Raw genomic sequence first — 24885 nt, 5'->3', positions numbered from 1 at the left:
GCCGTGACATTTCCAAGGACGTTAGTTAGGGTAAAGATTTTATTCTTAAACGAACTATCTTGTTGATTACTAATTGGCTAGTGCAATAGCCCAATTCTAAGACTAGCCAATCAATGCTAGACATGTTAGTTAATTTCAAGTTAGCCGTAGCGTTGTTCCATTGTTGTTAATTGGGATCAACAAAAAAAAATAAAAAGGAAGAAATTGATTTTTGAAGTCATGGATAGAGGAAAAAATAACTAAATGTGTACTCAATTTTGTAGATCAAAAGCATAATATTTAAAGTACTTTCTAAATAAGAGATTCATAAGTTGTTTGGACAATACTGTTTGTAGGACCAAGCTCAAATCCCAATTGACTGACATCCCCATAGGCTCGACCAAAACGAATCTTTCAATACAAAAACATTCATACATAAATTTGATATAATATCTTAGCTAGGAACATTTGGAAGAAAGTAAAATAAAATAAATCATTTTTTTTTTTATTTGCCTACAAACAACTCATGGGTTGAACGATGCCTGAAGAGGTTCCTCTGGCATTGGCACATGATGCTTTAGCTGGTTGATTCTTGTAAGTGAGCTTTACATCCTCTAATCTTATCCCACTACATGAATGCGCCTTGCTACAAAGAAATTTCACCGCAACTTCTGTTGCTGATGTTCCATGAATATCACTATATGTAATATCGCTAATTTTTACACCCGAAATCTGCTTTTCCAAAAAAAAAAAAAAATGATAATGGAAAGAAAAGAGTAAGATTTATAGTCAGTTTGAGAACCCATGAAAGAAAAGAAAAATAAACCCATGAGAGAAAAGAAAAGTGTAAGTTGTTACTAGCTAATTCAAGTAAAATTTATTCTAATGTATGAGACCATATAGCATACCTGACCAGGGCAACCTTTGTTGTTGGGGCACTAATTTTGGTCAATAACAATGGGATTTTGGACATTAACCATTTTTTTTTATTTTTTTATCGGTAAAAGAAAATTTTATTGATAAACCACATATAGATTACATATAATAGATAAATATCAATAAAAAAGAGCTTGGAGCTAGAAAAAGCTCCAACCTCCTAGTTAGTGAGAGACCAACAACTAAAAAAACCATAAAAAAACACCAGCACCCAAGCACCACATTGCATGTTGGAAAAGAACTCCCCTAACAAATCCATTGCTGGGTCTGCCCCAAGTCTTTGTCCTGACTCCATTTTCTGTACTCCCAATGCTGCACACACATGGCATGCCATGTCATAACCACATCAATGGAATACTAGCTAACAACAGAGAATTAACAGTTGGCACATATGATACGTATGCAATTTAAATAAATAAAAATAAAATAAAATATTTATTTAAATAAAATCTAAGACTTGAAGCTTACTCTTCTCATTTATCTAATTTTTTTTTTTTAAATTGAAAAATAAGGGACACGTAATATAAGAATAAGCAAGTAAAAGCTTGGACACCAAATTCAGCTTTTACTATAAGAGTTTAGGTAAATAATGTTTTCACATTTTGAAGTGTTTCGTATAATAGAAAATGTTTTTATTTTTATTTTTATTTTTATGGTCAACAAACAATAACTTTAATTTAATAAAAAATAGTTTTTACTTTTAACATGTGAAAAAGATAAGTTTTACCACCTCTACTTCTACCATCCCACTACTAATACTACCGTCACCACCTTACCATCACCAACACATAAATTTCAAAGGTAGCAACCAAATATATGAAAACATTTTATGAAAAATAATTTGCGCAAATTACACCTATAGTCATTGCATTTTGTCATTTTTGTTTTTACACTTTCATTTAGGCTAAATTTTGACCATTAATTTTGAATTTTGTGTAATTAAGTCTAATTGATAACGTTAGTTAAAGATTTTGATGAAAATAGTTACTAAGTTAGTTGAGGTTAATTCACTAACTCAAGTAAGTTTATAATTTCGCTCTTAAAATGTATGGCTCATGTATGTAATTTTATAGAAGACACCAATTGGCCTAATCAATTAGACCAAATCATAAATTTCAATATCAAAATCGAGCTAATTGATAAGAACAAAAGGAGTGAGTATATGAGCTACAAATATAATTATTTAAAAAAAAATAGTTTTAATAGAAAATATTTTAAGTTGAAAGAAATAAATTGTAAATAATAAAAAAATAAAAAATAAAATTATATTTGGTACCTGATACCATGGCCAGGACCACAAGCCACATTCTCAATCCATAAGTTAGTATTGCCAGCACCGATGGACACACAATCATCTCCTGTGCTGATCTTGGAGTTTAAGATGGTGACACCCGATGATAATTGCACGTGAATACCGTCCGTGTTAGAGCTATTGCCTGAGGCTGGGACTTTCACTCCTTGTAGCTTCACGTTGTCGCAGCCATTGATCACTATGTGAAACAATTGACTGTTTATTGAAGTCAGTCCGCTGATTAAGATGTTGTTTGAGTTTGTAAAACTCAGTGTCTGCATATATATTGTGAATTAGTTATGTAAAATACTGATGTATTATTATTGATTGTATTGTTGTCTTGAATTGTGTATATTACAAGGATTTATATAGGAGAGGATTTGGGAGTAGGTGAAGGTGGTAGTGGAGGTGGTAGGTGACGTGGGAGTGAAGGTGGTAGTGGAGGTGGTAGGTGGAGTGAGAGTGGTAATTTACTTTTACAATTTACATTAACAGCCCCCCTCAAACTCAAGGAGGATAGGTACTAGCCAACTTGAGTTTGGAGAGAGTAACAAAACATGAAAGTAAACTGATAAATAAAAACAAAACAGGATAGGAGACACGGTATGGTCGTGTCAGACAGTTTATGGGGTCATGTCGGACCGTTGTAGCAGGACAGTTTACGAGGTCATGTCGGACCGTTGTAGCAGACACTGTGTGGTCGTGTCAGACCGTTGTTGAAGACAGTTTATGGGGTCATGTCGGACCGTTGTAGAAGACAGTTTATGGGGTCATGTCGGACCGATGTAGAAGACAGTTTACGGGGTCATGTCGGACCGATGTAGAAGACAGTTTACGGGGTCATGTCGGACCGATGTAGCAGACACTGTGTGGTCGTGTCAGACCGATGTAGAATACAGTTTATGGGGTCATGTCGGACCGTTGTAGAAGACAGTTTACAAGGTCATGTCGGACCGTTGTAGCAGACAGTTTACGAGGTCATGTCGGACCGATGTAGCAGCTGACCGGAATCAATGTCGGGTAAAATACTGATGTATTATTATTGATTGTATTGTTGTCTTGAATTGTGTATATTACAAGGATTTATATAGGAGAGGATTTGGGAGTAGGTGAAGGTGGTAGTGGAGGTGGTAGGTGAAGTGGGAGTGAAGGTGGTAGTGGAGGTGGTAGGTGGAGTGGGAGTGGTAATTTACTTTTACAATTTACATTAACAGCCCCCCTCAAACTCAAGGAGGATAGGTACTAGCCAACTTGAGTTTGGAGAGAGTAACAAAACATGAAAGTAAACTGATAAATAAAAACAAAACAGGATAGGAGACACGGTATGGTCGTGTCAGACAGTTTATGGGGTCATGTCGGACCGTTGTAGCAGGACAGTTTACGAGGTCATGTCGGACCGTTGTAGCAGACACTGTGTGGTCGTGTCAGACCGTTGTTGAAGACAGTTTATGGGGTCATGTCGGACCGTTGTAGAAGACAGTTTATGGGGTCATGTCGGACCGATGTAGAAGACAGTTTACGGGGTCATGTCGGACCGATGTAGAAGACAGTTTACGGGGTCATGTCGGACCGATGTAGCAGACACTGTGTGGTCGTGTCAGACCGATGTAGAATACAGTTTATGGGGTCATGTCGGACCGTTGTAGAAGACAGTTTACGGGGTCATGTCGGACCGTTGTAGCAGACAGTTTACGAGGTCATGTCGGACCGATGTAGCAGCTGACCGGAATCAATGTCGGGTAAAATACTGATGTATTATTATTGATTGTATTGTTGTCTTGAATTGTGTATATTACAAGGATTTATATAGGAGAGGATTTGGGAGTAGGTGAAGGTGGTAGTGGAGGTGGTAGGTGAAGTGGGAGTGAATGTGGTAGTGGAGGTGGTAGGTGGAGTGGGAGTGGTAATTTACTTTTACAATTTACATTAACAGTCCCCCTCAAACTCAAGGAGGATAGGTACTAGCCAACTTGAGTTTGGAGAGAGTAACAAACACATGAAAGTAAACTGATAAATAAAAACAAAACAGGATAGGAGACACGGTATGGTCGTGTCAGACAGTTTATGGGGTCATGTCGGACCGTTGTAGCAGGGCAGTTTACGAGGTCATGTCGGACCGTTGTAGCAGACACTGTGTGGTCATGTCAGACCGTTGTTGAAGACAGTTTATGGGGTCATGTCGGACCGTTGTAGAAGACAGTTTATGGGGTCATGTCGGATCGATGTAGAAGACAGTTTACGGGGTCATGTCGGACCGATGTAGAAGACAGTTTACGGGGTCATGTCGGAGCGATGTAGCAGACACTGTGTGGTCGTGTCAGACCGATGTAGAATACAGTTTATAGGGTCATGTCGGACCGTTGTAGAAGACAGTTTACGGGGTCATGTCGGACCGTTGTAGCAGACAGTTTACGAGGTCATGTCGGACCGATGTAGCAGCTGACCGGAATCAATGTCGGGACAGTTTATGGGGTCATGTCGGACCGATGTAGAAGACAGTTTACAGGGTCATGTTGGACTGTTGTAAAAGCTGACCGGAATCAATGTCGGGACAGTTTACGGGGTCATGTCGGACCGTTGTAGCAGACACTGTGTGGTCGTGTCAGACCGTTGTTGAAGACAGTTTATGGGGTCATGTTGGACCGTTGTAGAAGCTTGTGGTGGTGCACCAAGGGGGCGACTTTGGGAGTGCGCCATGGGGTGACTTGAACATGATACTGTGTATAACCCCCCTCAAACTCAAATAGGTCTGAAGATAGAAACCTATTTGAGGTTGAAACAAAGGGATTGATAAAGCTGACTGGTGTAGAAGACACTGTATGAGTGTGTATATAGGCTGCCCAAAAGATATACATGGATGTAGATATCGAGCCCTCAAAAGTCGTGCCCTCAAAAGTCGTGCCCACTTTATCAAAAGATGTGCCATGAAAAGGCGTGCCAGTTTGTCGGGCGTCAAGAGGCGCGTGATGCGCGTGGCTGCCTCGGCTATTTAACCAAGACGGAGCTTGAGGCCAAGGCAGAGGCAAAAAACCTGCGAAATCCTCCGAAAAATTCTGCCGTTTCTGAGAGAGAGACTCTGTAACACGCTGTTGCCCAGAAAATGGCTTCGTCGTCCCGTGGTCTGCTCACTCTCTTTCTCGACCTCAACGAGTCAACAAGAGAGATAACGGGTGCGGTGGCCCCTGAACCTCAACTAGGCGCCCCAGGATTTGCTCCGTTGAACTTTCCGATGCGGTCTGTGGAGCAAAGAATGGCAGTGCAGTCGGATGTGGAAGCCAATCAGTATACATTGAAGTCATGTGTGGAAACCATGACTGCGGTGACAAACTTGTCGAACCGGCTGCAGAGTAGGGCAAATGAGGTGCAGCAGTTAAACTCCCAGCTGGCTCTGCTCCAACGCATGTATAAGGATGCGCGAGCAGAGATAAGCGTGCTAAGGGCAGAAAACAAGGAGCTGAAGCAGAAGGCCACCGTGATGTTTCGATTTGGAGGTCCGCCATATGCTGCAGTGGAGGAGCAGGGAGTAGTGATCGTGCCCAGTGGAGTGGGAAACACGGAGGCAACACCGGCAAGGACCGCCCAGGACGGAGGCAAGAAGAAAAGACCGGCAGCAGAGTAGAGAAGAAAAATCCCACTGTGGGTGTGGGTGTGTTGTTTGTGTTTGTGTTTTTTATTTTTATTTTTTTTATTTTTTATTTTTTATTTTTTTTAATGTAAAATGGTGAACGGGGTGAGCCCCGACATGAATAAAAGGAGTTTAGTGTGCAGTTCCCCCGCTTCTGAGTCTGTTTGTTTTTTTTTTTTTTTTTGGAAAAGAAAAGAAAATAAAGGTGAAGAGAAGTATGGGAATAAAATTGAAGAGAAATGGGTGAATCGGAAAGGAATAAAAAAAAAATAAAATAAAATAAAAAGGAAATGGGAGATTCAAATGAGTGGGATCGGGTCCGACCACTAATGAAAAAGTGAGATGATAGGGATGCAAAGCAGGTGGGGTTGCGGGTTCTGGGCAAAAGAAGGAGGAAAATAAATATAAGCGTGAGTGGGGAACAGGAATGGAAAAAAGAAAAAGGATTCCAGCCTCAAGTCTTTTAGATAAAAGTTTATTATAATCTCATCTGAAACCAAGTGCCCTTGGTTTACAATCTCTGCAAGCTGATGAGAGAGAGGGCCATTGGAGGAGAGAGAGACTTGTTCGGAGATGAGAGAGATGTTCTTGGAAAGCATACAAAGCGAAGAGATTGGGAAAGCATACAAGCCGTTTGGACCCGCCACGCTGCCTCACCAAGAGATCGATCTCTTGAAGGTCGTGAAGAAGGCTTCGGACACGAAATCGGCCGGCGGACTCAACTTGCAGCTCCCTCTCAGCGTTCGGTTACCGGACGTGTTGAAGAACCGCCTCGAATCCCTTCAATCCGCGTTTGAATTCGCGATCCAATCGCAAGGCTACGAATCACATTACCAAGGCGTTTATCCTGTGAAATGCAACCAAGACAGGTTCGTGGTTGAAGATATCGTGAAATTCGGGGCGGGTTTCCGATTCGGGTTGGAGGCAGGGTCAAAACCCGAGCTTCTTCTCGCTATGAGCTGTCTCTGCAAGGAAAGCACTGAAGCTCTGTTGATTTGTAACGGGTGCAAAGATGTTGAGTACATTTCGCTTGCTTTGGTTGCAAGAAAACTAGCTTTGAAGACAGTGATTGTGCTTGAGCAAGAAGAAGAGATTGGGAGTGAGGACAGAGAAGAGCATGAGGACATTTACAGCTGAAGAACAGAGAGTTGCTCTTTTGAATCTGGCTGTTCCATCGCCTATCTTCAGTGAAACCGATCCCATCTCTGAGATCCAAGGGCAATTTGAGAGTAAACTTTTGCATCATCATCTTTCCGGCTGCTGAGGAGCTCGCGCCATGGGCAGCGCGTGGCTGCGTGTTGGCTCTGACTTGGCTAACTCGGGCAATGGCACAGGAGGCCACTGGTTTTGATTGATGAGAGGAAAAGTGGGATCCAACGGTTGTGATCGGATCTGGTGTTGCGATGGTGAAAGTGTTGTTGAAGAATCTGCCAGTGAAGAAGAAATTAGGGAAATTTGGGTTTGTCCGGCGGGCGGCCAAGGCGAGGTTGCCGCCCGCCGGTGAAACAAAATTATTAGATTCTTAACCTAGCTTTGATACCATGTAAAATACTGATGTATTATTATTGATTGTATTGTTGTCTTGAATTGTGTATATTACAAGGATTTATATAGGAGAGGATTTGGGTGTAGGTGAAGGTGGTAGTGGAGGTGGTAGGTGAAGTGGGAGTGAAGGTGGTAGTGGAGGTGGTAGGTGGAGTGGGAGTGGTAATTTACTTTTACAATTTACATTAACAAGTTAGTCACTATTTTTTAAACACAAATATTATGAATTTATGTAATTATGATTATTGAATTAATCTTTTTTTTTTTAATGAGTTAACAATCTACGAATTGTAATATAAGATGAAAAAAAAAAACACAATAAAAATGATGCGTAATGATATTCCGGAAATGATCAAAATAACGGTAGACGTTTTTTTTTTTAATTGGAAATAAAACACATTATTCTTTATAAAAATTCTATATAAAGTTATCAAAATAATATCTAATTTAGGTATATAAAAAAATGAATAGATAGGGTTCATAAATTTTTTTAGATAATTTCATCAACTAATTTATTTATAATTGTTTAATTTTTTTTCTTTTTTCACGTTAGTCTGTCTGAAATCATGAAGAATTGCAATTCCAGTTTATTTATTAATTACAATTTTTAATTTTTGATGTCAATGTTGGATTCTGTTATCTGTGTGCTTAGATTTTTGTAGCATGTACGTTCTGATTTTTGGATTTTATTTGTCGAATTTTCTGTGCTTTTCCATATAAACAAGTAAATAACTCAAATAAAATAATCATTCCAACGAAATCTATGTATTCCTCTGTATTGGTTTGCTATGTGGTGTGGTCTTACTGTGTTAATGGGTGGGTGATGATTTAAGCGTCTTTTTTTGGAGGGTTTTCGTGGGTTGATGCTTGTTGGTTAATGCTTGTCTTTTAGGTGCTAATCAAATTTGATTAGTAGTAACGTCTCACCAATTTTGGAATCAAAAATTAATATTACAAGCACTCATTGAATAACTTTTATATTTTAATGGGATTCTCAAGTGATATGACTTTTTGTGAGTTCAAAACATTTTCTATTTGATTAGTAAGGTTAATAATGAGGGGATTTATATTTAAGAGATTAATATATGATTGATTGTCCAATTAGACTAATGAGATAAATAAGTATATCCTATCCACGTTTGTTTTGCAATGAATATGAATATATATCATTTCAATCATATCTTTATTTTGCATTATTAGTTGTAGGTTTAATCAAAATGTGATCTCAATAACAAAAATTATAACTAAACAATGGAATATTGGTATAATGAATTAATAATCTCAATCATACTATATAATTTGCCGAATCAAATAGGGTCCACAAAAACAAATTAAAGTTTTAGAGATAAAAATATACTTTTTAGAGACAAAATATTGTTGTTCCCAAAAGTTTCATTATTATATTTTGAGTAGTGCTACATCTCCCTAATTTTGTCCTCCCAATTACACCTATAATGACATGGCTCACCCCTATGTGAAGCGGTCCTACACTTCTCTTTCTCTCTCTCTCTCTCTCTAGGGGAGCAAAGTTTAGGGGGTAAATCATTATTCTTAGGCCAAGTTTGGCATATTGTAAAAAAGTCAAAGAGTTACTCAAAAAGTTAAAAAGTTAACACTATTCACCAAAAGTCAACAATTACGGCTGCACAACTCTCAATCATAATTTTTCCCTACAAATCAATTTTTATAATTTTTTATTACACATTTTTCTATAAAAAGTCAAAAAGTTAACCCAAACATCCATATTTTCTTCCTCAATTTTTTAGTCCAAAAAGACAAAAAGTGCACTTATTTAGAACACCCCAAACAACCCCTTATAGTGTTAGTTACAAAATTAGACATTTAATGATGAACTACTAGATCCATTTGGGATTTTTTAAAAAAAATTGTCTCAAAAAATAAATCTTTTTAGAACTAAATTATTTATTAGTGATATTTCTACAATTTAATTGGTAAAACTTACGTAGTGTTTAGTAGAGTTTTAGAATTATGATTTGATAATAGAGTTGTATTTTAAGTTTGTGAGTTTTGGAATTATGATTTGAGTGTAAAAAATTTGTTTGGTTATGAGTTTTGAAAAGAGTTTTGAATTGAGTTTGGAATTTTTGATGTGACATATGATATTTGATTTAAAAACTTACAATTCATAACTAAATACATAACTCAAAATTCTATTCAAAGCTTATAATTTTTTTTTAAAAAAGATTGAAAATATTTTTTATTTAACATATAAAAATAACAAGTGCTGAAAAAAAAAAAAAAAAGTTCCGGTCGGCTGGTCGGACGTCTAGAAGGACATCTGACCGGGTAGACTTGTTTTTAAAAATAAGTGTGGAATCAATTTTTGAAAATTCTAATCAAACACAGCACTTAAAGCAAAGTGTGGAATTACGTTTCAACAACATAACCAAACACAATTATTTTTTTAACTTTTCAAAATAATCTTTTAGCGACTAGTTTCACGACACCAAGAATTGAACCAATGTTTTTTACAACAAAATTTTCAAATTTGGAGATTAACCTTTGGGTCCTAAAATTCTTGTTTGTTGTAGTACCTTTTGAATATTATTTACGATTAATCCAAAAATTAATTGAATGCTTTTCAAATATCTATACTTACTCTATATGTTATAACCAACTCTTACATTGGTGTAGACATGACATAATTTTTTTGGCCCAAAACACCTTTCAACGTGTAATTATTATCTAATTATTTTAAATAATTGTGATTATCAAATTTAATTGTTGCATGTTTAATTTATTTTAGGTGACTTTGTGTCCATTTCTAGGTGTATAAAGCAGAAGAAAAGTGGACCTGAGGGTAGGAGGAAGCTATAATCCTATACTGTTGCCGGTTTATACGGTTTTCTCATCCTTTTTTCACGTGGCATAATAAGCTATAATTCCTTTTTTCATGTTTAATTATGTATGTATTATTATAAATAATAATTAATTAATTAATACACATTTATAAAGGCAGGTCTATTCCTTCTCTCTGATTTAATTCTGAATACATTCTGTTCACATGATGGGCAATGATCCTCTCCTTTGCAAGTTCTCCGGTTACACCAACCAATGTCATTTAATTCAACCGTTACATTACATGCCTCAATATAGGAGTAGAAATTACTTATATAAGTGATATCACTAATTACTAATAAATCCACAAATAAGAGAGTCAACTCCCCAATTGAAATATACCTATTCACTCCAACATCATTATTATAGGTAACCGTCATATATATAAGAATTAATCATACTTGCATGATAATGTGATATCTATGTCAGTGATTGTATTAATTTTTATTTATTTTTTTCTTTCAAAAATAGGCACAGAAACTTTCAATCCCATGATGTAGTAAGAATTTTAATTTTCTTTTGTTAAGAAATGGTAGAAATTCAAAATTAAACTTACAAATTCTTGCTGATACAGTAAAGAAGATAGGCCTTATATCATTAGGTCAAATTATGAGAGTTTTTTTAAGGAAAATTTACCAATAAATCCTATTTCACAAACTCTTAAACCAATTAGTCCCAACTTTATTCTTTTGTTCGGGTAAGTCCTATCAGTGGGGAAGTTTGTTACTTGTTGATCCTATTTTCCATATTTGGTGCAACTGTGTGGACAGTTTTACCCATTATTGTTATGTTTCCATATTCTGTTGGGGGATCACGTGGGTCTTGAGATTTTGTGGGTATAACAGTTGATATTTCAATGTTACGTGTGGAGACGTTTCAGCCTTTTCGACTTTAGGGTTGTTAGTGGTGTGGGTCGGTGATTTACGGTGGCTGTGTGACGGACTGATTCAGAAAGTTTAACGAAAGTCGGTTCCCCGTTGGTTGAAAGGTGTGTCTTCTTATTTGTATAACATTTACAGTTTTGTATGTTTTGGTGGAAGGGGCTGAACGACAACAGGTGGGGGTGGGGGGTTATGTGGCGCATTATTTGGGGTGATTTTTTGTGTTAGGCTGGTATGCTCTGTTTTTTGAATTGCTTCCGTTGTGGGTGTGTGCCGCATTACGTGTTGGTGTAAGGGGGGTTCTGTTCAGCAGGTGGGGTGAGGGGGTTGTGTGCTGCATTTTTGGGGGTTGTTTTCTGTGTTACAGACGTATGTGTTGTTGTTCGAATATTCTCTTGTGTGGGTGTGTATTGTTTTGGTTTTCTAGTGTTTTGTGGGTTTTTTGGTGTGGGTGCATATTTTCTGGTGTGGGTGTGTATTGTTTAGGGTTTTTCTGGTCCTGATGAAGCACGTGTTAATCTTGTTAGGGGGATAGACACACATGTTATGTTAATTTGTTGTTATGGAAATGTTAATGCCGCAATTAATTTGCAAGCTCCATTTCGGTTTGATGACATGGTTAATTGTGCGTGCGAAAAGTTTCCTGGGTTAACACCGGCCCAAGTGTGTTTTTTCTTCAAGATACCAAGTTATAACAATTTCGTATTACGTAATGATGTCGATGTGGAAAACATGGTATCTCTTGCACGGTCTTTCCGTCTGCAATGCATCGATGTCATCATTCAATTACAAGAGTCACGCGACGTTGACAATGCTGGCAGCCCGGTTCATAATCTGCAGACTGTCCCGTGTCATACAGCGGGGGTGTTTGATGATTCGGACATGGATGACGAACAAGATTTATTGGAAAATTTCTGCCCTCACATTGATAAGGTTTTTTTGTCTGCTCCATGGGCTAATGGGATTCAACATGTTGGTCAAAGTTTTCAAGGTGGAGCATCTAAATTTCGAAATGTTCTTCGCAAGTATGCGGTTGAGTGTGGCTTTCGCTTCAAATTTGTGAAGAACGATTCTGTTCGAATCACAGCTGTATGTACGATGAGGGAATCGAGAGGATGCATGTGGTTGGTACATGCACGTGTATTGCATGCAAATGGATTTTTCTACCTTCGTAAGTGGAACAGCGAGCACATTTGTGGTGCTGCTGTACGGACCCACAAAAACCTAGGGCTGGTTCCGATCTGGTGTTCGATGTTATTTGTGAACGGGTATGTGATAAACCACTCACAAGGCCTACTGATGTTGTGTATGACTTGAAAAAAGATTACGGATTGGAGGTTAGTTACCGAGTTGCATGGTTAGGTGTAGAAAAAGCTCGTGGTAAAATGTTTGGTGCACACTCCATTTCATTTGACCAACTACGATGGTATAGTAGCGTAGTAATGGAAAATAATCCTGGGAGTTACATCAACATTGAATATGATGAACAAAACTACCGTTTCATACGGTATTTCATATCATTCAAAGCATGCATCGATGGGTTCAACCATTGCCGCCCATTGCTTTTCTTGGATGGGACTTTTCTAAAAGGAAAATTCAAGGGGAACTTGCTAGCCGCAACTGCGAAGGATGGCAACCAAGGTATTACTATGTGGTAATTATTTATATATTATATTTATGTAATGCAAATGTACTTACATTGTTGCTAGGAAGGACACTTTTTGTTCCACATTGGCGAGACCGTCATAACACTTGTTCATAATTTATGTTTCACAGATTGGTTATTTGACAAACAAATTCAAAATGCAAGTTTATTCCCTGTGGCCATTGCGATTGTTGATTCTGAAAACACCACAAATTGGGCTTGGTTTTTGGGACACCTCGCAAACGTGGTAAATCGGCAAAGAACACTTACATTTGTCTCTGACCGACATGCGGGCTTACTAGAATCGATACCCATCATATTCCCCACATGCGTTTTGCTTACAACATTTGCAGCGTAACTTGCAAGACAAGTTACGTTATGTGAATAGTTCATACCGGTCTGTGATGTTGGCTAAATTTCGTGCCTGTGCGTATGCTCCGACTGTGGCTGCATTCAACCAGAGTATGGAAGAGTTCACAAAATGTGGACGTAAGGTTGTGCCTGCTTTATTAAAAGATTTACCCCCATATTACTGGGCGAATGCTTACTTCTAGTACGTAATTACTTCCTTTTTTTCCCCCACACACAATATATTCCTACAGTACATCTTTCCTGTATCATGCATGCACATTGCCTATTTTTTTGACTAACACATTTCATCCTTCTTCAAAACCAGAGGTTCACGGTACGGTGAGATGAGTTCCAACGCCATTGAATCATTTAACTCATGGATACGGGAAGCACGCCACCTACCAATAACTCAAATGGTTGATAGTATCCGGGCAAAAATTATGCGCCAGATGGCAAAACGAAGATGTAAGGTAAATGCGTGGGCAAGTGTTATTTGTCCCAAAATAGAAGCTCGGTTGGTCAAAGCGTACAACAAAGGTAGATCGTGGCTCGTAAGCCAATCAAACGATGACGTGTACGAGGTTCACTCTTTTCCATCCGTCATGGTCGATGTTGGCAGACGTACATGTTCTTGTTTCAAGTGGCAAATCAACGACTTTCCATGTGCTCATGCAGTCGTGGCAATCCAAAACAATGGTCTAGACCTGTACCAGTTAGTTATTCCCTACTACCATGTGGCTGAGTACCAGAATTCATATGCACAAAACATAACCCCCATTCCAACTGTAGAGAAACCACAATTTGACTCTGCATATTTTGTCATACATCCCCCCCGCTGTCAAACGCCCACCGGGAAGGCCCAAGAAGAAACGCATGCTTTCCAAAGGGGAACAAGTCCAACAAATTCGGTGTGGTCGTTGTCAACGCATGGGTAACCACAATAGGAAAACGTGCAAGGAACCAATTTAGCTTCTACACATAATTCGCTGATTCGTACTTTTCACATTAAACTTTCACAGTTTTCTTATTAAATAAGTGGATGTTCCACAATTCCATATGCCGTCATTCAGACAGAAGAGTTAATGAACAAATTTATTTTTGATGCGTTATTCTGTTTACCTCTTCACCGTATTATTTACATCTGCTTCGTATTGTACTGCTATTAATTTCAGCACATACGCCATAATTCAATGTGTAGTTGCAACATTTTATCGTGATGTGACCACATTCGCAAACATTACACACAAACAATAAATACAGCACAGAATTGCCTGCTAACAACCATGTTTGGACCATTTTCAATATTGTCCGGATAACCATCATGCGGCCCATAGTCGTGTCATTTTCCATCTTTTCCATGACTATAATTTTCGCATACATACCATGCTTACACATCAATATCTTTCAATTTTTGACACCCAACTTCTATTAATACGTGCACATCAACGGCACACATTTTCTGCCCACAACTCAGTCCCACAAGTCTTAAATACAACCACACAACCTACCTACAAACGCATGAAGCAACAGGGCAAACAAACAACCAAAATCATAATGCAAATCATACCATACTTTCCATTCAAAATGCGTAAAAACGTTATCCACAACGACTTGTACGTAACACCCACAAAAAATATTTCCAACATTTTCTAAACCTGAATTTCCAAACCACAAGTTCAAACCAACAAACATGTTGTTTCAAAAAAACAAACAAAATGCATAAACCAAATTCAAAAAACAGAAACTGCTGCGTCCGAATTCTTTCTCGTCGCCGTTTCAGACCAAACACATCTAATCCTTCAATTCCCGGGTCGGATCGTTGATGAAATACTTAACCATGTTCGCTCGCAACACACTGCAATTACTACCTTGCAATGTTCGCTCCACGTTGCCACGATACACGTACTGTCGCATTATCCCACACACTATCACCCCACAATCAAGCCTGCACATGAAATAAGCACATGTAATCAGTGCCACTCATAACAGCATTGTCATCATTACAGTACCCTTACATTTACAACAACACTGTTACTTGCGTGTTTGGTTTTTGCTGTGGACACTTAGTTACGGCCTCTAATGGATGCCTGAAATTTGCCTCAATGCTCTGCTCATCCAGTTCGAACTGACGTAACGATTGCATCATAACATTTAACACACTTTCTTTCTGTAATTCAATAAACTTACAAAATTAAACCACCACAAAACCAAATCACCAACCATCGTCTACACAACTACAACCAATTTACACAACACACATACTGGTTACACTTATTTACCAGTAAGCTTCGGTGTGGTGCACATCAGTCCTATCCCCACGTTGCCTCATCGGGTTATAATGCTTCCAACTACCATCTTCAGTGTCGTACACTACAAGCGTCCAGTGCCCAAGATGACACATTGGAAAATGCATGAAACGAAACTCGCTCCCTGCAGACACATTCTTTCGGATATAATTTCCTATTGAACGCACGTCATTACTTTTCACCACGTCCTGCAAATACATCATTGTCATGCAACATTACTACACCACCACAACACCAACAACAAAAAACAAATAAATAAATAAATCACAAACTCACCAGGCACACACTATTGAAAAAATATGACTTGTCTACCAACTCATTGTCTCCATACATCCTCAACTGGTCGGTCTTCAACAACTCCACGTACGCATCAACGACCTACCAACCACCATAACCAATTTTCAGAACAATGCTGTAGTAACTAAATAATTGTCATGATGCCACCGTTTAAAACAAAATTAACCACAAATATATGCATAGGGAATACAACATTAAAACCACTATATGTAAACACTCACATTCCCACGCATGGAGCTCTGTTGTACAAGGTTTTTCACATCGCTGAAATAAACCACAACGCCATTCATATTGTCTTCCCACATGACCGCCCTGCACATAGTACTGACGTACATTATACAAATTTACAAATGAATGCAAACAACACAAATAACACTCAAAATAAATACGTACCCATCACCATGTCGCTCATACGCTTTGGTGATTCTGGCCTTCTCATCCATTGTCATCATCTTCCAAACCCCCAACCGATTATTCAAATCAAACCCAGACCACTTTTTCTCAGGTAACACCACCGCTTCGACGTTAATAATTGCATTATACACGTCACGTTTGCTGTCATCCACTACGTCACAATTGTTCCCGACTGTCTTCTTAGTACGCCCACCCAACAGTGGGTAATCAAACTCACGCATTTTTCGCTCCCTTCTAACTTTGTTCTTGATTTTACGCACATATGAATTTACATAACCCAATCCTGCAACACATTCAACATCACTAGTCAAGCCTTCAGCTTCAGCAGCAGAACTACTGCTACCATAATGACCACGAAGCATCCCTAGTCTGGACTCCGCCACATTGTCCACCCCCCTCTCGTCACCACTGCGTCCATATTGTGGTAATATACGCAAAGGTGACACATCACATCACAGAACATAACACCATCACATCCATCGTTCCCCACATTAACCACACCACTACTCCCAATATCCACGCCTTCCCGGAACCGTTGCTTTACGTCGTGGACATCACGGTCCTCTAATTGGTCCTCAAGCACTAAGACTCTCTTCCGCAATTCCTCATTTTCATTTTTTAACTTACTCAACTCATCGTTTTTCATCTTCACCACACACTCAAATCCCCCTACTATGTTAACGGCTTGCAACTCCATCTTCCTCTTCAAACCAACAATTTCTTCTTCAAGCGACGATACCATTTTGTCTTTCTTTTTGTTTTGGATTTCAAGCTCTACGACTGCAATTAGTGCCACTTCTAATTTGTGATTACTATCCCTTTCAATACCGGAATTGTGATCCATATGCTCTGTGAACCGTTTCACAGCAATGTTGCGGCCCTGCACCACCTGGTCAGCACTTGCATTTTTTCCCGTCCCCTCTGCCATGAAATGCTCGTCCACACAGTCACAATCCTCACCTCCGCCATTGATATCTGCCAAACCTTCTTCCTCAGTCTGAATGTCTGTGCCCATAACTTCACGTTCATAATCAAAAGACCTCAGACGGTCAACTTTAACCTGCAAATAATTAAAACTCATCATAATAAATAGTTACATCTTATTCACACTAGTACAAACTTCAGTAATAAAGTGCATAACTCAACGCAACAAGTTACCTGAAAACCAATTGGACCAGCCAAATCCACCCCTTGAATTTTATTCATTAATACCCCAATGTCCCATTTGAGGAACCTCGGCAACATGTTGTCGGTTTGAGGCTCCACTATGTTCGAATGTTCACAAAACCAATACTACATGAACAACAAAACAGAAAACAACACATCAGGCATTTATTGATTCAAAAATAAAAACAAAAAAATTGCATACATTCAATAACTAACTACTGTCCAAATGTACACATACCAGCAACGCAACCACGCAGCCTGTCACCTTCCCTGGGGTACGATGAAACTCCTTGATTGACGCCATCAATGTTGTCAGTATAGCTCCAGTCCAATCATACATCCTAACGGTGCTCAGGTCGTTCATGTAGCGCACAAAAGCCCAATTTATTGTCTCCCCAGAGTTAGAGAAAAAAAGCTTCCCACACATGTACAGCCCCAACAACTTCGCTGTGTCTTCTTTATCTTGTTTCTTTTGGCCATTCAAAGCCTCTAAAAATAATGTTTTAACCAACTTCAACGTCAGGCGCGAAGTGTCACGACACCTACGTTGAATGAAGTCCGACACTGGCCGCTGACCGGGTGACAAATCTAAACGCCGTTTCCCGCACTGCAAACCAAATATTAACCTGATGTCGCTGCTCCCGAATTTGACACTGACACCTCCATTGTTGAATGCATTATCTCGCTGATTGTATGATCTTATAATTTTGGATATAAGATCATCACACTTCCTAAACTCGTTATGGTTCAAATTGTTCATGTGTATCGCCTCAATCATAATCCAAAATGGTGTCTTCCGTAACTGTTTCAAGTGTGCGTCCCTCAAGTTTGCCTCCCGCACAAGTTTAACTATCCCAGCAACATTCGAACAAAAGTTCATCCGCGTGTGTGTCTGCTGCGGGGGTGCTACTATATCCTCAGCCACTTTTCGTCCAACTGCATTGTTCACCCTTTTCGACTGCTTGAACAAAATGCGCCCCTGCATTTTCACACCCAAGTTGTTTCCCTTCGAACCATTACAATCATCAGCCTTTCTCCGTTCACATGAACGTGTCCACGGAATACTTCCCCTTCTGCACTCTGCCAACAAAAAACAAAAAACCATAGTTAACACAGTCAAAAAACCAGATTCGCCTCACAAACATAACACCCACCCCTTATCGTTCATGTAATGCACCAAAAAAAACTAAAACACACACCCTTTACACCATACATAAGTTACACACAACCAACGTTACTAGCATTAACAAAAAATTACCACAGTTAACAAAGACAAACAACCAGATACGCCTCGCAAACATAACACCAACCCCTTATCATTCATGTCATGCACCAAAAAAATAAAACACACACCTTTTACACCGTACATAAGTTACACACAACCAACATAACTAGCATTAGTACTGTCAACAACACCATTTCAACTCTACGCCACACCCATATTACAGACCACAAAACTGCGGGACACGCATTTAACACCAACATACCACTCGTCCCACAAAGAAAAGCAACACGACAGTCATTCACATCAGCACCTCACAGGTACTTCACAATTCGTTTCACAAATCCCAGCAACAGGACGCAGAACAAAAAATAAAAACAAAACACCATTACACATCCCACATCCCCACACCCCACATATGTTCATTACGTTCACAAACACAACCCTAAAAAAAAACCCTTAACAACGTCAGAAAGTAACACACACCCCCAAAAAAAAAGCAAAACCCCGCCCATCCCAGCCACACAACACACCATTATCTTCCACTTGTGTGGTCCCAACCAAATTTTACGTCCCCCCATGCCAACTACTTGTCAGCAATTACACCGACACACGCCACACACAAGAACCCCACACAAACCCTACACCCTCAACCAAGTACAACCTTCCCCACAACATCACCAACACCAACCCACCCCAACACACAAAAATAGCATCACAACACACATAACAAATCAACGACACAGACAACCCCAAAATAAAGATCGAAAAAAAAAAAACTGCAATCGGGTAATCAAACCGAATAATCAAACACTCACAATCCACATTGTCACACAATGCTGACAGCATAAAGATATGGTACATACCATTTTCGGCCATAACTATACGCCCACAACCAAGGATTGCGGAATATGAACACTAGGGTTTCGTCGTCGTCCACGATCTGCCCTGTCACAAACACATTTGCCCAACTAATCACAGCAACAAATGGAAATTGCCCACTCAATCTTTATAATTTCCTCCCAAATCACGCGAACGGTATATATGGTCAATCCCAATTTCGAAATCCAAGCAAATCGCAAAAACGAGGGTTTCCTATGTTACGTTTCCACTTCACTGTGTGTGGGGATGTGGATGCTGAAATCGGGTTGTGTTTTTAATGGGTATGGGTTTTCAATATGTGGAATACGTGGCAACCAAAAACCACAAACGTTCTCTACAAAAACCCTTTGTAAACTTTTCGCGTGCGTGACAGCCAACTGTGTGACACGTGACAAATCTCATGCCATTTTAGCTCATCTGTGCCACACGCGCAAGCGACGTATCACAAGAAACAATCCACAAATACTAATGGCAAATGGGTCCTTTCACAACAAACAGGACTAAATAGAGCATTAAAAAACATTTGGGACTAATTGGATTATAATATCAACATGTAAGATTTATTGGTAAATTTCCCCTTTTTTAATATAGAAATTATTTTTTAGATTTTAATAAAATGTACAATGCAATTTTTTTCTTTTTGTTTTCACAATTACAACCTGTTATTTTTTTAATAAGAATTTATATTTATTTTAGATATTTTTTAATATACAAAGTATTTTTTATAGTGTAATTTTTTTCTCTTTTTTTTTTCACAATTGCAACCTATTATTTTTTAATAAGAATTTATATTTGTTTTAAATATTTTTTAATATAGAAATTATTTTTAAATTTTTTTTATAAAAATAATTTAACAATCCCATTACTAACCATAGTGTATGAGAGAAGTTAAAAATGGTGAGGCAATAAGTATATGAGAAGTCAAAGATGCTTATGGGTTGAAAGAAGTCAATAAATGTTAAAGTTTTTTTTTTAAATCAAAAAATTAAAAAATTAATATTAGAATATTAAAACTTCTACAAAGCTTGTAAGTTAAAAATTTTATTTTTTTTTGTATAATATACAAATATGTATATATATATATATATATACAAGGAACCTCATATTAAAAATTGCTTTGGACCTCGGCAGAGACAGAGCGTGCTCTATTCTCATTATTATTATTATATAATAAATACTACTTTATTATGTACTTTTATTTTTGGTTTACTATTTTTAACATAAGATTACTCCTCAATACTTTTAGTCTCTGTTTGTTTTCAGATATAAAATGAAAGATGTTTATAGTGAAGAGATTGTTAGTGAGGGGATTGATAGTGAGGGAATTAAGTAAAATTGTGTTTGTTTTAATGATAGTTGTTAGTATAGGAATTATTAGATTATTTTTATATAAAATAATAAAACAAATAAAAAAATATAAAAAATTAAACATTAATATTTATAAAAAAATTCCCAATATATAAAAAATAAAAAAATTTCTAATCCCCTCACTATTTTTCTAATACCAAATCCCCTAGGCGTATCCTAATCCCCTCCCCAAGGGGATTCGTAGTCCGGAGGAGATTACGAATCCCCTCTCCATCTCTCAAAACAAACATGATATTAGTGAGTCCCACCTCACTATGAATCCAAATATCCTCCCTATAACTCAAAACAAACGGGGCGTTAGTATAAGCTCCTATCATATCATCATATTCATAAAATCAAACCTAATGTGCCACCATTATATGGGAATTGCTATACATTACTTTATTATTATTATTATTATTATTATTATTATTATTATTATTATTATTATTATTATTTTATAGGGGTAATTACACTTTAGTAATTTTTTTTATATATTGACAAAAAAAATTAACAATTTTAATTATTAATATTTATAAAAATTTTCATTGATTTGGAATTATTTTTAAAAATTTTATTGATGTGATATTTTTTCCTATTTTATATCACCAGCCATCTGGTATTACGCTATTTATTTTCATTAATTTCTTAACAATGATATCTAAATATTCAATTTAAAGAGCAATTATGCATATTTAATATGTTTTTATTTATTTTGCAGTAACGAATAAGAATTTTATGTATGTAATAAAATTTATAATATAAAAAAGAAAACATTTTAGTTTAGTCATAAAATGCGATTCTAGAGTGATTGTAATTTTTTATATTTTTTTGTGCAAATAAAGATGTATTAATTGAAACTATAGAAAAACATTATCAAAGGTAGTATAAAAGTAGGTTGAGAAGTGAATAAAATTTTGTCAATTCCACTAAACCAAAAATTTGGGATAGGAAACCAATTCAAATATAGAATAAGATACAATATTCTAAGACTCAGCCTTAGGAATGTTAATCTCATTTCATTCAGTAGCTTAAACAAAGAAAGTTTTTAAGGGATGAAAGTTGGAAAAAAATATAAATATCCAAACAAAGCTAAGAAATATAAATATTTTCAGTTGAAAACACATTAATTAAAACTTCAAAAAACTACTTCTAGCAACATCATCCCAGTAAGAAACCATTTCTGTAATAAGTTTAGTCAATGCATACCAAGAATTTACATTAGGGTTTACCAGGACATCAATAACATCACATTCACGAGCAACAACCACCACCTGTTTGCCAATATTGCGACTGGCAAATAGCCCAAGAAGAGCTGCTGGGGCACTCTCTAGGCCTTCAGCTACTTCTTCCACATATGTGATTTTTCCTTCTTTTATGTGGGGCAAGATCATGTCCAGAAACTTCGGATACAGGTGATAATAATTGAAAACTATAAATCCTTCCATACAGACTCATTTTCTGGTAAGACAAAACAAGTTGTGTACACCTTTGGGTTGTTCAAGGTTGTTCTGGGAGATCATACCACACACAGCAATGCGACTGCGAAGTCTCATGTTGAGAAGTACTACATCAAGCATCTTTGCTTCAACATTTTCAAAGTAAATATTGATGCCATTTGGAAAGTACCTAGGAAAAAGTTCAAACAGAGTGTAGAGAATGAAGATAATCAACTTGAAAGGGAATAAAAAAATACCCTACCAAAAAAAGGTAATCCCAGTTAATACCAAGAAGGCTCTTTCTTAGTATGGCTTGTAAATAAACCAACACTTTCCGAAGAAATATAACAAAGCCAACTAGGGGTTGTTTGTTAACATTGCCAATTGCTTGTTTTTTGGTAGGTGGTGGTGGCTAATGGATGGTGGGGGAGGATAGAATGAAAACTTATTTTGAAAACAAGTGAAAACATCACCTTTTTTGTTTTTTTTTTTGTTTTTTTGTTTTTTGGTTTCCAAAAAATTGGGAAAGTTTAAAATCAATTCTTTTTTTTTTTAAACGAGAACAATAAACCAAACAAGCTATTGTTTAAAACAAAAACAGAAATGTAGGAAACGGAAGTGCCAACAAACGACCCCAAGGAGATGAGTTGTGGACACCATCTATTTTATACAAGGCAAGTCAAAAGGTGACTCATAGAATTTAAAGCTTTATTCATCAAGGGGCATTTCTTGAACAAGGTCGTCCATATTAGCAGCCCGCCCTTCTATCTAGCAATGTACTCGGGCTCTAAATCTTTTAGTGCTGTTATGTATTTCTCTACAAGAACATGACTTGCTTACCTTTTCAGATCTGCTTCCAAGTCCTTCTCCTCTTTATAATTAAAAGCTTCATCAAATTCGAATTTGTTCTTCAACAGATCAACCTTGGTTAAAAAATAGCAAAAGTACAAAAAATAGAAGAGAGTCAGTGACCATGCCTACTCTGACCCAGCTTAATATACTTCTTTGCTGAAATTTCTAAATTTGTGACGGTTACAAACATGCTAGTAAAGGAAAAGGTGTCATACCACATAAATTGAGCAATCAATATAGTTCTGATTCGACAGCCACTAATTGGTTATTTTAGCATGAATAGCATAATGGAAATGTGAAACTCACCTTTTCTTTGGTTTCGGCACTTCCAACAACATAACAGCCTAATAACTTTGCAAACTGCCTAACAAGCTGACCAACAGCTCCAGAGGCAGTTGAAACAAAAACACAATCTCCTTGTTTAAGAGAGCATACCACATAAAAACCAGCATAAGCTACAACACCAGGCATGCCTACAGAGTGCAGATTCAAATCAACAATTGAGCATCCAAAAACAAAAAAAAAAAGTAGAGGAGAATTCAATAAAAATATGGGTTGTGCACATCTTATAGAGGAAAGCATGATACCTAAGGTTTTGAAAATTCCAAGCAATATATGCCCTTTGATGGAATGAACTATTGACTGAACTATAGTAAAATGCTTGCCTTCTATGAATTTTCAGCAATAAACTTCATCAATTGTCCAAGTGAGAATACAAAGCCATAGATCTAGATGGGTTGGGACAATGAAAAATGTCACCTACTGAATTCACCTTATCCTAAAATCAAGTAAAAAATAATCTACCTTACAACTACTTGAAAATGTCAACAAAAGGTGGTGCACAGGACTTTGAACAAGTGATGTGATTCTACTTCATCAAACCAACATAATGTCCACAAATGGTCATAAGGATTAAAGTTACTTTACCAGTTTGCAAGTTCAGCATAATAATCTAGGAAAAAAGAAGAGGAAAAAGAAGAGAGCTTTGGATAGAAATTAGTTGTAAACTGAGAGGGTAATTTATATATAAATTGGGCTGAGCTAGGTAATGGGCCATTCTGTGGGCCACGGTGAGAAGGGTTGAGTAAAAGGGCCATGTAATTAGTCTGGTCCGAAGGAGCTTGGTGGTTAGCTCGGTCGCCACAGTTGGCGCGGTAACAGTTAGCTCGGTCACACTATGTTGGGCCGAAGTATGTTGAGCTTTCCTCAGAACCTTGCTATTGGTTAGCTCGGTCCAAGCTCATTGTGGATAGCACGGTTTCGGACAACCCAGTTGGAATGTCAGCCGAGGCACAAGCGTAGTGAAAGGAAGAACCAAGCTAGTTGGAGCTCGGTCTAGTCTGCGGCTTTAGCGTGGCTATGTTATCTCGGTCGTATTGACATCCAACCGTGGTAAAACCATCTCACTTGGTTTAAGCAGTGAGGGGGGTGTTGAGGGATAAGCATTATTTTTCAAGAATGTGATTCTTAGGAGGACTCTACATGGAGGAGTAAGAGTCCTACTAGGATTGTGCCACACGGAACCTATAAAAGCTCACAACATTACCTGTGGAGAGGTAACACAACTTTGATTCTCGAATACATAGAGCTTTTTGTCTATTTGTCTATTTTGCTGACTTAGGCATCAGAGAGGTATCTGGCACACACCCGCTGGCTAGCTCACGTTTGTATTTTTAGGGAGTAAAGCGACGTCATACGGAGGAGCACAGACTTGATCAACAGGATTATACGAGAAGGTTTATCTCTTTCCCGTACAATTGGCGCCGTCTGTGGGAATATCAGACAAAGAACAAAACCTCTTGATCAAGTTTCCCTCGCTAGTTGAATGGCGCACAACGAAGATTTGC

At 37.7% G+C, this 24885-nt stretch overlaps 1 pseudogene; it reads right to left on the bottom strand.

The window, feature by feature from the left end:
* Positions 1-492: 492 nt before the first annotated feature.
* Positions 493-24885, bottom strand: part of LOC145793624 (polygalacturonase-like) — a 129535-nt pseudogene continuing 105142 nt past the window's right edge.

The sequence above is a fragment of the Camellia sinensis genome, chromosome 6 (assembly GCF_055761805.1).
Source record: "Camellia sinensis isolate YWXY chromosome 6, ASM5576180v1, whole genome shotgun sequence".
Lineage (NCBI taxonomy): Eukaryota > Viridiplantae > Streptophyta > Magnoliopsida > Ericales > Theaceae > Camellia > Camellia sinensis.
Note: the sequence above shows the minus strand (reverse complement) of the source record. Positions and strands in the feature narration are given on the sequence as shown.